A 15,357-nucleotide genomic window follows, 5' to 3' on the forward strand; every position below is an offset into this window, starting at 1 on the left:
ACCAGTGGAGGAATAGTTGAATACTGTACAAGTATTGGAAACCAACATGTAGAAATTTACTTGTTGTTTGGGGAAAGTTTTTACCAATATTTTAGTGAGCCAAAAATATCCAGTAAAGGCCCTGGCCGGTTTACTCAGTAGTAGAGCGTCGGCCTGGAATGTGGATGTCCTAAACCCGGTCATAGCACACAGGAGAGGCGCCCATCTGCTTCTCTACCCTTTCCCCTCTCCTTTCTTTTTATCTCTCTCTTCCCCTCCTGCAGCCAAAGCTCCATTGGAGCAAAGTTGGCCTGGGTACTGAGGATGGCTCCATGGCCTTGGCCTCAGGTGCTAGAATGGCTCTAGTTGCAATGGAGCTTTACCTTCACCCCCTAATTGGCATGCCAAGTGTATCCCGGTCGGGTGCATGCAGGAGTCTGTCCCTGCTTCTCACTTCAGGAAAAAAAAAAATCCAATGATAAATTGGATTTATCCAATATTCACCAAAATATTAAAGAATATTAAATATTCTTTAATATTAAATATAAAAGTGGTCTGGAAGAATATTCACCAAAATATTAAAAGTGATTGTCTCAGGACAAATGAATTACAGATGACAGATGACTTTTATCTTCATTTTGCATTCTAGTATATTTTCATTTTTCTATAATGCAAATATTATTTTCCCAATAAAACATTTTTAAAGAGTAGCAATGAAATAATTTTTTTTGACTGATTCGTTAACTTTAGAGAGGGAATAAGGGAGTGAGAGAGAGAAACATGGATCTGTTTCTGTATGTGCCCTGACTGGGGATCCAACCAGCAACCTCTGTGAATGGGATGATGTTCCAACCAACTGAGCCATCCATCCAGGGCTGAAATGATGTTTGAAAGGGGATGATCAGAAATTATATATAAGGAGGAGAGTGTTAATAGTACCAGAGTCGGCTCGCCTTGGCCGGTTGGCTCAGTGGTAGAGTGCAGAAGTCCCTGGTTCGATTCCCAGCCAGGGCACACAGGAGAAGCGCCCATCTGCTTCTCCACCCCTCCGCCTCTCCTTCCTCTCTGTCTCTCTCTTCCTCTCCCGCAGAGAGACTCCATTGGAGCAAAGATGGCCCTGGCGCTGGGGATGGCTCCTTGGCCTCTGCCTCAGGTGCTACAGTGGCTCTGTTCGCAATAGAGTGACGCCCCAGAGGGGCAGAGCATCGCCCCCTGGTGGGCAGAGCGTCACCCCCTGGTGGGCTGCCGGGTGGATCCCGGTAGAGCACATGAGGGAGTCTGTCTGTCTCTCCCCATTTCCAGCTTCAGAAAAATACAAAAAAAAAAAAAAAAAAAAAAGTACCAGAGTCGGGAGTGAAGTAGCTATAGGAATTGAGGTCCTGGCAGACCCAATAAAAGGGGAAATGAGACATTATGAAGTTCTCCTTGGATAAAAGTTCCTTGGAGCGTCCGATATTTTTCGCTACAACGCAGAATTCCCAGAGGGCCGCACTGAAAGGCAGCAAGCAGTAGACCAGACTTGCCGCCCTAGTTTTTTGTTTTTGTATTTTACAGAGAGAGAGAGAGTCAGAGAGAGGGATAGGTAGGGACAGACAGACAGGAACGAAGAGATAAGAAGCATCAATCATTAGTTTTTCGTTGTGCATTGCGACACCTTAGTTGTTCATTGATTGCTTTCTCATATGTGCCTTGCCCGGGCCTTCAGCAGACTGAGTAACCCCTTGCTCGATCCTTCAGCACTACTGAGTAACCCCTTGCTCGAGCCAGCGACCTTAGATCCAACCAGATGATACTGCGCTCAAACTGGCGACCTCAGGGTCTCGAACCTGGGTCCTTGGCATCCCAGTCCAATGCTCTATCCACTGCACCACCGCCTGGTCAGGTGCAGCTCTAGTTTTGACTCTTCTATTTATAAGTGATCTTGAGAAAATCCTGACTCTCTCAGAGCCTGTTTTTCCGTCTGTAATACAGAAAGAAGAGATAGACCTCAAAGTCTGTACGACCTTTTCTATCCACATTAAATTACTTAGCGCTCTACTGGACACATTGCCAAAGCAGCATCTCGGCTAAGACGGAGTTAATTCCTCTTGTCTCCTCCCCCTCCTGGCCCCGCCCGCGATCCCCAGTACCCGCTCGGGTTACACCTTTGACCCCGCCCCCAGGCCGTGCGTCCACCGGAAGTGCCCACGCACAGGCAGCTCACTTCCGCCCTGCAGGTGACAGCCGCGGGTCTCCGAGCAGCCGGCGGCACTGTCGCACCGGGAGAGCGAGAGGACGAGACTGCGGACATTTTGCTGCCCAGCCGAGCCGCGCCGTGGCGCCAGCAGTCGTTCGGACCTGTGGGTGAGGAACCAGGGGGTCCAGCGAGGCAGGAGAAGGAGTGGGACGGGGAGTCAGGGATCTGAGAAGAGGGGTTCGAGGGTGGGTCAGAGGTCATGGAGAGGACAGAGTGCGAGACCGGGGAGAATGGCTTCCCAGACCGGTTGTGGCAGAAGGACTGCAGGTTCATTCATTCACGCCCGTTTGGCTGCGGGCCTGCGTCCCAACAGCCCCAGTTCCGCAGCCCGTCCTGAGGCGTCTTCCGGGACAGACTCCTAGACTTAGGCTCCAAGAGCTTGTGCTTGGCGGGAGGGGAAACTCCTCTTGGCTCCTGGTTTCTCCCTTCCCACTCACCCCTGTGGCCATCCTGAAGCCTCCTGGTCGTTGGGGGCTTTATCTTTTTGCCAAGATTCGAAAAGAGGAAAAAATTCAAGAAACAACCCCCTGCTACGGAGTAGACTTGGCACCTCAGGACCAAGTTAAATGGGGACACCTGTAATAATGCTAAAAATACTGATGCAAATGCTCAGTACTGGTTATTTAGCCCCCTACTGTGTACCGGGCACAGTGCTAAGTACTTTAATTGCCATGCTGCATTGAAACTTCATAACAGCCCGGTGAGATGGCTACTGTTGTTATCACCATTTTGTCAATGAGTAAACTGAGGCACAGGGAGGTTAAATCACACATGGAAGGTCAGCCGGGTAGTATAGACAAAGCCAGGGTTCCTAACCAGGTGACCCAGGCTTTCAGACACTTGTAAAAGGAAGCTGGAGCAAGGTTGGGGTGTTGGTGCTATTTAATATCTTTAGCTGCCATTTACATTTATTTGCATCTAGGTAAAGATGTAGCCTTACTGCTTCCCCTCTAATCTTTACATGGGACATTTGATTCACTTTGGTTAGGATGAAACATGCTATCCATGAAACTAATTTAAGAATATTCAGAACCTTTCTTTCTTTCTTTTTTTTTTTACAGAGACAGAGAGAGAGAGAGTCAGAGAGAGGGATAGATAGGGACAGACAGACAGGAACGGAGAGAGATGAGAAGCATCAATCATCAGTTTTTCGTTGCTACACCTTAGTTGTTCTTGATTGCTTTCTCTTATATGCCTTGACCGGGGGGCCACAGCAGACCGAGTAACCTCTTGCTTGAGCCAGTGACCTTGGGTCCAAGCTGGTGAGCTCTCAAACCAGATGAGCCCGCACTCAAGCTGGCGACCTTGGAGTCTTGAACCTGGGTCCTCAGCATCCCAGTCCGACGCTCTATCCATGGCGCCACCGCCTGGTCAGGCCAGAACCTTTCTTGAGAGTGATTGAGCTCCACTCCTTTTGGAAAAAAGGGGAGTCACATGACCCTTAGGGGATTTTTTTTTTTAGCCCTAGTTCTTGAAGGAAAGGGTCTGTGTCTCTATGAGAAAAGTGCAGACCCCATGGCTTCTTGGCTGGGGAGAGCACATCTTACCTGGGAGATGGTGAAGTGGTTTGATGGCCCGAGAACTAGGTTCTGTGAGTCTGAGCCTTATTCCTATGCAGACAATCACTTGGTCCAGTTCTACCTCAGTTTCCCTGAGAGCAGCATGAGAAAGATTTGCTGCTTTTCTACCCACTCCTGAGTGTTATAAGACTTAATGAACCTGTGAAGGTTTCCACATGCTTCTGAAGAAAGCTATGATGTAAATATTACTGTAGTACCTTTTTTAAAAATTCTATGATCTGTCCTCCCAGTTCCACTGAATGCACAGAAACTTAATATTGTCACCTAATCCCCATCCTTCCAAGAGAGGATTTGAGATGAAGTGACTTGTCACAGATGGTAGAAACATGAGCAGAGTTCAGAGCATTTGGCTCCCTATACTGAGGGCTCACACACAAGACTCCTCTGACCTCTTATAAACTGTCATGAAGAGCAGCTTCACTAGTCCTCAAAGAATCAGATCTCTTAGAGGTTATGTAGAAATTATTTATTGTGTGTGGGTTGAGCAGAGGTGTCATCCTAAGCGGCTGGAAGGGCTCAGAGGTATAATGGAGAAAGCACTTCTGCCTCCCCATCAGTCAGCTCTGGGTCTCAAATCCAGCTCAGCAGCTTCCTGATAGTGTGATCTGGACAGCTTACTTAGACTGGACCTGCTTTATATCAGCTTTAAAATACTGCCACCACCTTCCTTCCCGTGCCCCCCTCCCACCCCCTGCCCAGCGCCGATGTGCATCAGCGATTACATGAGGAAATTTGTGCAGAGCCTATTATTGTTGTACTGGGCATCTTAACCCTGGGCAGTTGGTGCCTGCTGGGGTTCCATGCCTGAGGAAGGCTGTCACCCCTGGTTTGTGGGGTGTTACTTCCTTCTGCAAACAGACCTTTATATATCATAGGACTTGTCCCACCCTTCTCGTTTCACTTCCTAAAAGTGTTTCAGAACAAGTTCAGTTTGTTGGTCCTGCTGACTTTGGGCTTGGACTTTCATCTTTTTCTAGTCGTTTTCTGAAACTGTTGCATGTTTTGACTTCTCACTTCCCAGAAAACACCCCTCCTTGCACCAAAGCCTGAGATGCTTACAGTGAGCAAACATGGCTTGGATATGGGTTTTGCACTTTGGTGTATTTCTAAAAGCTGAGGGGGCATCTGTTACTTGAAGACATTTCTTTCTTTCTTCTTTTTCTTTTTCTTTTTGTGTGACAGATACAGAGAGAAGGACAGACAGGCAGGAAGGGAGATGAATGAGAAGCATCAGTTCTTTGTTGTGGCAGCTTAGTTGTTCATTGATTGCTTTCTCATATGTGCCTTGATGGGGGGGGCTACAGCAGAGTGAGTCACTCAAGCTAGCAACCTTTGGGCTCAAGCCAGCGACTTTGGGGTTTCGAACCTGGGTGCTCTGCGTCCCAGTCCGACGCTCTATTCCAGGGGTCGGGAACCTATGGCTCGAGACCCAGATGTGGCTCTTTTGATGACTGCATCTGGCTCACAGATTTATTAAATCTTTAATAAAAAAAAATAATGTTAAAAATATAAAACATTCTCATGTATTACAATCCATTCATTTCATACTGCTCATGTTCATGGTTGCAGGTGGCTGTAGCCAATCACAGCTGTCCTCTGGAACAACACAAAATTATTATTGGATAATGCGTAATGTATACGGGTCGTTGTATGGCTCTCATGGAATTACATTTTAAAATATGTGGCGTTCATGGCTCTCTCAGCCAAAAAGGTTCCCGACCCCTGCTCTATTCATTGTACCACCGCCTGGTCAGACAAGACGTTTCTTTTTTTTTTTTTTTTTTTTTTAATTTAAGGGTCACTCTTAAATTTTTTTTTTAATTTATTTATTCATTTTAGAGAAGAGAGAGAGGGAGAGGAACAGGAAGCGTCAACTCCCATATGTGCCTTAACCGGCGACCTCAGCGTTCCAGGTTGACGCTTTACCCACTGCACCAGCACAGGCCAGGCAAGACATTTCTTTTTTTTTAATAGATCTTTTTGCCTAAGATAGGTCATTGATAAATTATCACAACCCAGAAATAGTTTTTGTGTTCTTTTTTCTCTTCACACAGAGAAAAACAAATAACTCCAGAAAGTATCACCTGAGCAGTTGGGGAATCCTTTTTAAAAAGTCCTGCTTGAATGTTCATCAGTGCCTCCTCATTGCCCTCAAGCTAAAACTCACATTCCTTAGCATGCATCCAAGGCCTTTTGGGCTCTGACCCCTACCTGGCTCTCTTCTGCCTCATCTCTCCTGTTCCACCCTCCAACCTTCTCCCAAGCTCCAAACAAACACTATTGCTTTTCTGCAAAGCTCCAGCTGTATACCTCTGTGTCTTTGCTTTGTGCTGTTTCCACTGTTTGAACACTGTTTCCTGTCTCCATCTCCCTTTGCTGGACTACTTCTTAGTGCTTCCCATCTAAGATTATTCTCCCCTCCCACATAGCAGGCTTGAAGTAGATGCTCCTCTTTGATGTCCTATGGCAGTGGTCCCCAACCCCTGGGCTGTGGACCAGTATCGGTCCGTGGGCCATTTGGTGCCAGTCGCAGAGAAAGAGTAAATAACTTACATTATTTCTGTTTTATTTATATTTAAGTCTGAATGATGTTTTATTTTTAAAAAATGACCAGATTCTCTCTGTTACATCCATCTAAGACTCACTCTTGACGCTTGTCTCGGTCACGTGATACATTTATCCGTCCCACCCTAAAGGCCAGTCCGTGAAAATATTTTCTCACATTAAACTGGTCCGTGCCCAAAAATGGTTGGGGACCACTGTCCTATGGCACTGATCCTAATGGATTGTCATTGTTTACTTGGCTCTCTTCTAAGTAAATGGCTCTTAATCCTTGGAGGGGACTCCTCTCTTAACTGCCGGTGTCTCCAGCACCTAGTCAAGGATCTGGCATGTAGTAGGTGCTCAGTAAGTGCTTGATAGATGAACAAATGAATGAATATTGCATTGAATTGTCAAGATTCCTTGACTCCTAAGGGATTCAGAGCACTTTCCAGATGATCTGTCTATCCTCATGTCACCCTAGGGACATAGGGATATCTGATCAGTAGTGGAATTAACTATTCAAACTACTGTTGCTGCCACCCAGCCAGCCACCAGCCTGCTTCAAGGCCTCTAGAGCAGGGGTCAGGAATTTTTTTGGCTGAGAGAGCCATGAACACCACATATTTTAAAATGTAATTCCATGAGCCTGACCAGGCGGTGGCGCAATAGATAGAGCGTTGGACTGGGATGCGGAAGGACCCAGGTTCGGGACCTCGAGGTCGTCAGCTTGAGCGCGGGCTCATCTGGTTTGAGCAAAACTCACCAGCTTGGACTCAAGTTCGCTGGTTCCAGCAAGGGGTTACTCGGTCTGCTGAAGGCCCGCCGTCAAGGCACATATGAGAAAGCAGTCAATGAACAACTAAGGTGTCGCAATGCGCAATGAGAAACTAATGATTGATGCTTCTCATCTCTCTCCGTTCCTGTCTTTCCCTCTCTCTGACTCTCTCTCTGTCTCTGTAAAAAAGTAAATAAAGTCTGGCCTGTGGTGGCGCAGTGGATAAAGCGTCGACCTGGAAATACTGAGGTCGCCGGTTCGAAACCCTGGGCTTGCCTGGTCAGGGCACATATGGGAGTTGATGCTTCCAGCTCCTTCCCCCCCCCTCTCTCTCCTCTCTAAAATGAATAAATAAAATAAAAATTTTAAAAAAAATTAAAAAGTAAATAAAAATAAAAAAATAAATCTTTAAAATGTAATTCCGTGAGAGCCATACAATGACCCGTGTACATTAAGCATTATCCAATAAAAATTTGGTGTTGTCCCAGAGGACAGCTGTGATTGGCTTCAGCCACCCACGACCATGAACATGAATGGTATGAAATGAATGGATTGTAATACATGAGAATGTTTTATATTTTTAACGTTATCATTTATTTATTAAAGATTTGTCTGCGAGCCAGATGCAGCCATCAAAAGAGCCACATCTGGCTCGTGAGCTATAGGTTCCCGACCCCTGCTCTAAAGACCTGAGGGTTGGGGAATAGCAGGGATATGATATGTTGGTGGTAGCCTCTCTCCCTATGTAGTAGTAATAGTGGTTAACATTTGCCAAGTACCAGGTATCTGGGCGCTGCTGAGGGCTTTGAATTTAATATATTTTAGATCACAAACCCCTCAGGTATGCAACATTATAATTCTTATTTTACAGTTGTATGACTGTGCCTATTGTGTTGTAGGCCCCTGAAGAGGCCCCATTCTACCTGCTGTGGCCATCTTTCCTTTCCCAACCCCTTTTTCTTGGATTATCTCCTGTTATTTAGTGGAGCTGAGGAGGAGGTTCAGTTTGGTTCTAGGCTCCCAAGCCTCATGCTTTTTGGGCTCTGTGCCTGGCACTGGGCTAAGTGAGAATAGGTAAACAAGCCAGACTGTTTCTGTCTGTCCTTGGTTTGCTTATTACATCCTAATCCTAATGGGGGAGAGAGACAAAGAAGAAATAGAAAACAAATGTAATAATTAGAAAAACTAATAAGCCATGAGGGAAACAGCAGCATAGCCCCTAGCACCTGTTGAAATGTAAGTCAGATCTCAGGACTCCTGCTCAGAACTCTCATTGCCTCCCAGCTCATTGAGAAAAGCCAGAGACCTGAAAGGCCCCCTCCATTCTCTTCTGACCTCTTAACCTACTGCCCCCCTCCATGCTCATTCAGCTGGAACCACCTCACCTTCCTGCTGTTCCTCAAACAGGCAGTTACACTACCACCCTTGCACTGACAATTTCTTACGCCCAGATAATGTCACTTGTTATCTTCTCTAGGAGCCCTTCTGAGGCCACGCTGGTTAAATTTCAACCTCTCCCTCCCCCAAGCTTCCTATCCTGCTTTCCTGCTCTCTTTCTCCATAACACTTATTGCTATCTGAGATAACATATATTTTACTTATTTATCCTGCTGTGGTTCCTCCTAGAAATTTCATTCACGGTTGTATCCCCAGCATGTAGACCTGTTTATGGCATGTGGGAGGTGGTCAGTAAACTTATGACTAGGGCAACCGGGGGTTGGGGGTGAAGATAGAAAAATTCCTGCTTATTATGTAGAGGGATGTTATCTTTGAAATGATGGAATCTAAACTGAGATTTGAAGGATAAATTAGAGCAGCCACTTAAGAAGCCAGAGGGGATAATCCAGGCAGAGGATCAGCAAGTGCTAAGGCAGTGAAGAGTTTGGCAGTTAGAGCAACACAGAAAAAGGCCTGGAGGGTTATAGGCAGAGCTCACACCATTGCCTATGTCAGAGCCCCCTCCACACCCCTCCCCCAGCATTTGTACCCCTACCTCCGCAACTCTGGTTACTCTGTGAACTGATGCGTATGAGAGCAAGGAATAGTGTTCTGGCCTCACCAAATGAAGTGGCTTGAACATTTCTCCCATTGGAGTTGTTGCTACCTGATCATCTACCTTTTGCCCTTTTCTTTTCTCTCTTATCATTATTTACATTTATTGGCTGTAAAAGGGATTATGGGGTCTGGCATTTTCAATTTCGATTTTGACAGAATAGCATGACAACCAGAGCAGATGCAGCCCTGATCCTGGCAAACTCTGTGAATGGAACATTGGGAAGCTGCTCTCTAGCTCAGGTAGGTTTACAAAGCATAAAATTTCCCTAGTTGGAGAGTTGAGCACTAGTCATTCAAATATTTATTGAGCACCAGTATTTGCCAGGTACCCATCTAGGAGCTAGGAATACAAAATGGACAAAATCCTTGTCCTCATGGAATTTATATTATGGAGGGGAAAAAATTAGGCAATATAAATACATTTTGTAGTATGTTAGTGATACATATTTTGAAGGAAAGTAGGAGGATAAGTAGAGTGGATTGGTTGGGGATGTGTATAATTGTAAATAAAGTGGTTAGAGAAGGCCTCAGTGAGGTGACATTTGAGCCAAGACTTAAAAGAAGCGAGGGACTAAGCCATGAGGCTGTTTAGAGAGAGAGTCCCCAGTAAAGTGAACTATGTATGCAAAAGCCCTGAGGTGGAAACATACCTATTTTGTACAAGGGTCAGCAAAGAGGCCTAATGTCTAGAACTGAGTGGTGATGGGGAAATAGGGGAAAAGCGTTCAAAGAGGTAATGATAGGGTATGTGTGAGGGAGACAGAAAGGAGTGTGATCTCCTATAGGACCCTGTAAGCCATGAGGCCATGTTAGAGACTTTGGCTTTTACTCTGAGTAAGGTGGAGAGGATTTTGAGCAGAGGGACACACCACTGTCCGACTTAAACTATAGTAGGACCGTTCTGTCTGTTGTTGAGGTAGGTTGTAGGGGGCAGTGTACAAGCAGCTTTGTAGCAATCCCAATGGGAGGTGATATTGGACAGGAGCCTGGTGATAGTGATGGAGCTAGTAAGAAGTCACTTCATGGATTCTGGATTCATTCTGAAGGTAGACCCACTAGAATTTGCTGATAGATTAGATGACAGGATATGAGAGAGGGGGAGTATGTTGTCAACGGTAACTGAATTTTTTGTCCTGAGAACCTGTTAAAGATGATGTTGGCAGTAACCAGGTAATGAAGACTGTAGGATGAGCCACTTGGGTGTAGGAAGGAAGCAGGAGGTCAGTTTTTATCATATTAAGTTTGAGCTGCCTATCAGCCATATAGACATTCAAATTCAGGTATCAATTTAGGCAGTTTGGATATATGAGCAGGGAGTTCAGGGAAGAGGTTGGGTCTGGGGAGGTAAAGTTGTGAGTTGTCAGCATGCAGATGATACAACCTTGACACTGGGTGAGATCATCAAAAAGGTAGTGTAGATGGAGAAGGGAAGATGTACCAGACCAGAGCCCTGGAGCACTCCAGTGCTGAAGGAGAAGGAGAGGAGGAAGAATCAACAAAGGAGACTGAGGAGCAGGCAGAGGTAGGAAGTAAAGCAGAGAACATGGAATCCGGGAGTCCAAGAGAGTGTATTAAGGAGGAGGGAGCAATCTGAATTGTCAAATGCTAGTCAGTGTGACTGTTCATTAGACAGGATCACTTGCATCTTCTGGCACACTCTGCATCCAAGGCCATCTTTTTTTTCTTTTTTTTTCTTTTTTTTTTTTGTATTTTTCCGAAGTTAGAAGCGGGGAGGCAGTCAGACAGACTCCCGCATGCACCCGACCAGGATCCACCCGGCATGCCCACCAGGAGGCGATGCTCTGCCCATCTGGGGTGTTGCTCTGCTGTGGTTGGAGCCATTCTAGCGCCTGAGGCAGAGGCCATGTAGCCATCCTCAACGGCTGGGCCAACTTTGCTCTAATGAAGCCTTGGCTACAGGAGGGAAAGAGAGAGAGAAGAAGGAGAGGGGGAAGGGTGGAGAAGCAGATGGGCACTTTTCCTGTGTGCCCCAATCAGGAATTGAACCCGGGACTTCCACACGCTGAGCTGATGCTCTACCACTGAGCAAACTGGCCAGGGTCCAAGGCCATCTTTGATTTTCATCCTTCCTTGCCTTCAGCCAGGCAGGGGGTGTCACAAGGGGCCTTGGATAAGTCACTCCTTTCTGTGTCTCTTAATTCCTTATTTATTATTTTTAAATATTTTATTTATTGATTTTAGAGAAAGGAAAGAGAGAGAGAGAAAGAAAAATGGGGTAGAGCCCTGACCAGCTGGGTCAGCAGTAGAGCATCAGCCTGTCATATGAATGTCCCAGGTTCAGTTCCTGTCAGGGCACACAGGAGTACTGACCATCTGCTTTTCCACCCCTACCCCTCCTCTCTCTCTGTCTCTGTCTTCCTCTCCCGTAGTCATGGCTTGATTGGAGTGAGTTGGCCCTGGGTGCTGAGGATGGCTCCATGGCCTCTCCTCATGTGCTGAAATAGCTTGGTTGCCAAGCAATGGAGCACTGGCTCCAGATGGGCAGAGCATCACTCCATATGGGGCTTGCTGGCTGGATCCCAGTCAGGGCACATGCAGCAGTCTGTCTCTCTGCCTCCTCACTTCTTAAGAAAAAGGAAAAAACAACAATAAAAAAAAGGTGGGGTAAGAGCAGGAAGCATCAACTTGTAGTAGTTGCTTCTTGTATGTGCCTTGACTGGGCAAGCCTGCGGTTTCAAACCGGCAACCTCAGCATTTTAGGTCGATGCTTTATCCACTGTGCCACCATAGGTCAGTCTCTAATTCCTCGTTTTCATTTAAAAGGTATTGCCTGACCAGGCAGTGGCGCAGTGGATAGAGTTGGACTGGGATGCCAAGGGCCCAGGTTCGAGACCCCAAGGTCGCCAGTTTGAGCGCGGCTCATCTGGTTTGAGCAAGGCTCACCAGCTTGGACCCAAGGTCTCTGGCTCGAGCAAGGGGTTACTCGGTCTGCTGAAGGCCCACAGTCAAGGCACATATGAGAAAGCAATCAATGAACAACTAAGGTGTCGCAATGAAAAACTGATAATTGATGCTTCTCATCTCTCTTTGTTCCTATCTGTGTCTGTCCCTATCTATCCCTCTCTCTGACTCTCTCTCTGTCTCTGAAAAAATAAATAAAATTAAAAGGTATTAGAAGAGGGGCTATAAATCACTTAGCACAGAGCCTGCACACCAGTAAGTGCTACTGATGGTTGAGTTATTCTCCATTCGCTCTCAGTTAGGCTGGTATCTTGTGGGTCTTATCCATGTCACCCTCAGCCCTCCCTTTCCAAATCTAATCTATCTTTTCATATTTAGGCAAGCCCCTTCTTCATCTAAGAGGGCTTCCCTTGATGCTCCACCAGTTTCAGAACTCTTCTTCTCTGAGCATTGTTGACGGTTATCAGGAAGACATGACCACTCTGCTGGTCATCTGCAGTCTCTTACCTAGTAAGAATGATGGAGAAGACTGTCCTTTGTCTACTGTTTGCATTCTTCTGTGTGGGGCCCAGAGCTGACAGTGCTCTGCACGCTGTTACACATGCTGAATGGGTGACTGAACCCTGACGGATCTTCAGAAAATGTTCCAGTTGTAGTTGTGTAGGTTGAAAAACTGAGATGTTGGGCTTTGTTCTGTAGTCTCTGGCCTCTTTCTCATCATCTTAATTAACTTATTATTCAGAAGAAGTTCCTGTTACTTTTTTTTCAAATCCAGAGGAATGTTTCTTTATCTTTTTATCTCTTTTTCAAAGTATAAGAGAAAATTTATTTGGAAAGCTACAGAGGTAGTAGAAGTGAGCCAGCTAGGCTGCATAGGCTCAGGAAACAAGTCACAGAGGCAGAAGAGCGCTTGAAGCTCAGGAGAGAGAAGGGCTAAGGTATCGCACCGGGGTTTGGAGGGGTGTGGAGAAGGGGAAAGGGAAGGCACAGGCATGCTCTCGGGAGGGATAGCGCCAACTTTTCTTTTTCTTGACAGCAGATATGTCCACATATTACTGTTCATAGATAGTTGAGAACTGGCACCTGATTCTAAAATTAGGGTCTAGGGACTCAGTACTGATAATAGGAACATTTGAGTGTGGCATTTGCTTGCCTTTAGTTTCTTTTTCACTTAAGGCTTTAATTGTTAGTGGGTCTCAGGAGATTGATTTTGACCAGTCAGTTTGCATCCAGATCCCAGGAGACCCATATCTTGGCAAGCTCATCTAAATAGGGTTTTACCAGGCACATCACCAACCTTGACATTTCTGCTGTCCAAACTGGATGGACTGGTCCTAAAATAACCTGTCATTCAACTTTTCAGGGGCTCTGCAGGGATGTGTGGCAACATATTTTACATAGACTTCAGCCTGGAGTGTGTGTGCTTTGCTAGGGCTTCATTCAGAGAAGAGTTCCTTTGCTTGACAGAATGGGACATGTGGGACCTCATTATGGGGCAGGAGTGGAGAGTATTGGCACTACCATTTTCTAGCTACGTGACTTCAGAAGGTTGCCATGACCTCTCTGGGCTTCAGTTCCCTCATCTGTGCACTTGGGATTTTAGCAATACCCTTGACTTTGTAGTGTCCAGGCCATAATGCATATCCGTTTGCCATTATTACTATTACCACTGCCACTTTTGTTCTGAATTTCATGCCAAGCCTGAAGAAGAATAGCTTATTTTCTCATAGTTATTGAGCCAGCTTGAAAGAGCCTGTCTGTCTGAGTTTGTTGACTATCTCGGGGAATAAGTCTGAAGCCTGGTTTCTCTACTGCTGACTCACCTTTTAATCTTCAAGTTGGCCTTGTCTCTTTCCCTGTCTGTAAAGTGAACTTGAGTCCTTACCTGTAGAACCTTTTTCTTAGGAGACTATCAGACCACTGAGGAGTGGTGAGTAGAATCCATTAAACTCTGAGTTTCATGTGGGGGGAGGGGCACAATCCAGAGCATGGCACATAGTAGGAGAATATTTGTGGAATAAATCAATCTCTGCCCTTGAGACAGAACTGAAATAGCAAAACATGTGGGAGGATCAACGTTTGACTTTTCTGTTCCAAATGAAGAAATGGTGGCACCACCCTTACCCATTTTCTTCACTCTTCCTAGCTTTGTCTTGACTGTCTTTGAGCTAACACGTGCCTTGGAGCAAGTTTCTGAACAAATATTCATCAGGCAAGAGTTTACAGTGACAGTTATCAACACTGAGGTTGAAAGCTACCTGTGCAGACTTTCAGGGATCAGTTTTCCCTGCCTGAATATCCTTGAATTCAGAGATGGGTCTTGGCAGCTGGATCAGACCTTGCCAAATATCTCTTTTCCTTTTCCTTTCCAAACACTTCTCTGGCTGATCTCACAATACCAGTTGTCTCCCTTGTAAATTTACTGCTGATTCTCTGAGAGTGCAGTGTGCTGTGCTTATGCTGCCGACTGCCGACTTCATGCCTCTCATCCAATTGCAGGGCATTGACTGCTCTGACATGAATCACTGCCCTGAGCTAGAATAGCCTTTACCTAGCCATTGGCTGGCCATTTGGGGGAATTGATTAGCTTGTTATTGTTTTCCTTCCTACTGAAGACTTAATAAGGTTTGCTGGCCCTAGCTGCATTCTGAATTTTTCTCTTTTGTCCTCTTGGGAATGTATTTTGTCATGCTTCAAGAATGATCATGCTCCATTTCCTTGGTTCATACCCAGGAAGAATACTCATTGGTAAGGAAATGGGTTTGTCATAGAATGTGAGGTGTGGGAGGGACTTTATATGTCATTTAATAGACTGGTTCTCAAACTGTCTCATGGAACATGGCTTGTCTGAAGGGCCCCGGGTCAGGAAAGGAAGAGTGGAATGATTCAGATTCTAGGCCCCTGTTGGTCAGATAAGTTTGTAAATATGATATATATGTTTGCTCACTTATAGTTTGCATTAGGTATGGGGGACAGGCTGTAAGCAGGCAGGGTCGTTATAGCCTAAGGCTTAGTTTTAACACTAAGCCTTTCCCAGCCTAAGTGACTTTGTATCAGAGACTTCCTTGTTTGTATATTGGATTAAAGGTTTTGATTTCTACACTATAAAATGGGGCAGAGGAGCCCATGCTGGAGGAGAGCAGAGAAAGGCCACATGGAGGAGAGGAGAAGCAGCCAAGATGGCGGAGTGCTGAAGGAGAAGCCAGTTTGTGCAGAGGGAAGAAGATGGGGAACAGAGGTGAATAAGGCTGGTGAAGTAGGAACTT

General features: G+C 45.9%; 1 protein-coding gene across 6 annotated transcripts in view; it reads left to right on the forward strand.

Moving 5' to 3' along the window:
- The first annotated feature begins 2,177 nt into the window (after positions 1–2,177).
- AP1B1 (adaptor related protein complex 1 subunit beta 1) overlaps positions 2,178–15,357 on the forward strand; it is a 66,902-nt gene continuing 53,722 nt past the window's right edge. For 2 of the 6 annotated variants that reach the window (XM_066260199.1, XM_066260204.1), the window contains exon 1: positions 2,178–2,322. The gene's annotated coding sequence lies outside the window, so the exon portion shown is untranslated. Of the gene's footprint in view, positions 2,323–5,634; positions 5,744–9,325; positions 9,410–15,357 lie in introns of all 6 variants that reach the window. The other 4 variants (XM_066260201.1, XM_066260200.1, XM_066260203.1 and 1 more) reach the window with 4 other exon arrangements.

The sequence above is a fragment of the Saccopteryx bilineata genome, chromosome 2 (genome assembly GCF_036850765.1).
Source record: "Saccopteryx bilineata isolate mSacBil1 chromosome 2, mSacBil1_pri_phased_curated, whole genome shotgun sequence".
Classification (NCBI taxonomy): Eukaryota; Metazoa; Chordata; class Mammalia; order Chiroptera; family Emballonuridae; genus Saccopteryx; species Saccopteryx bilineata.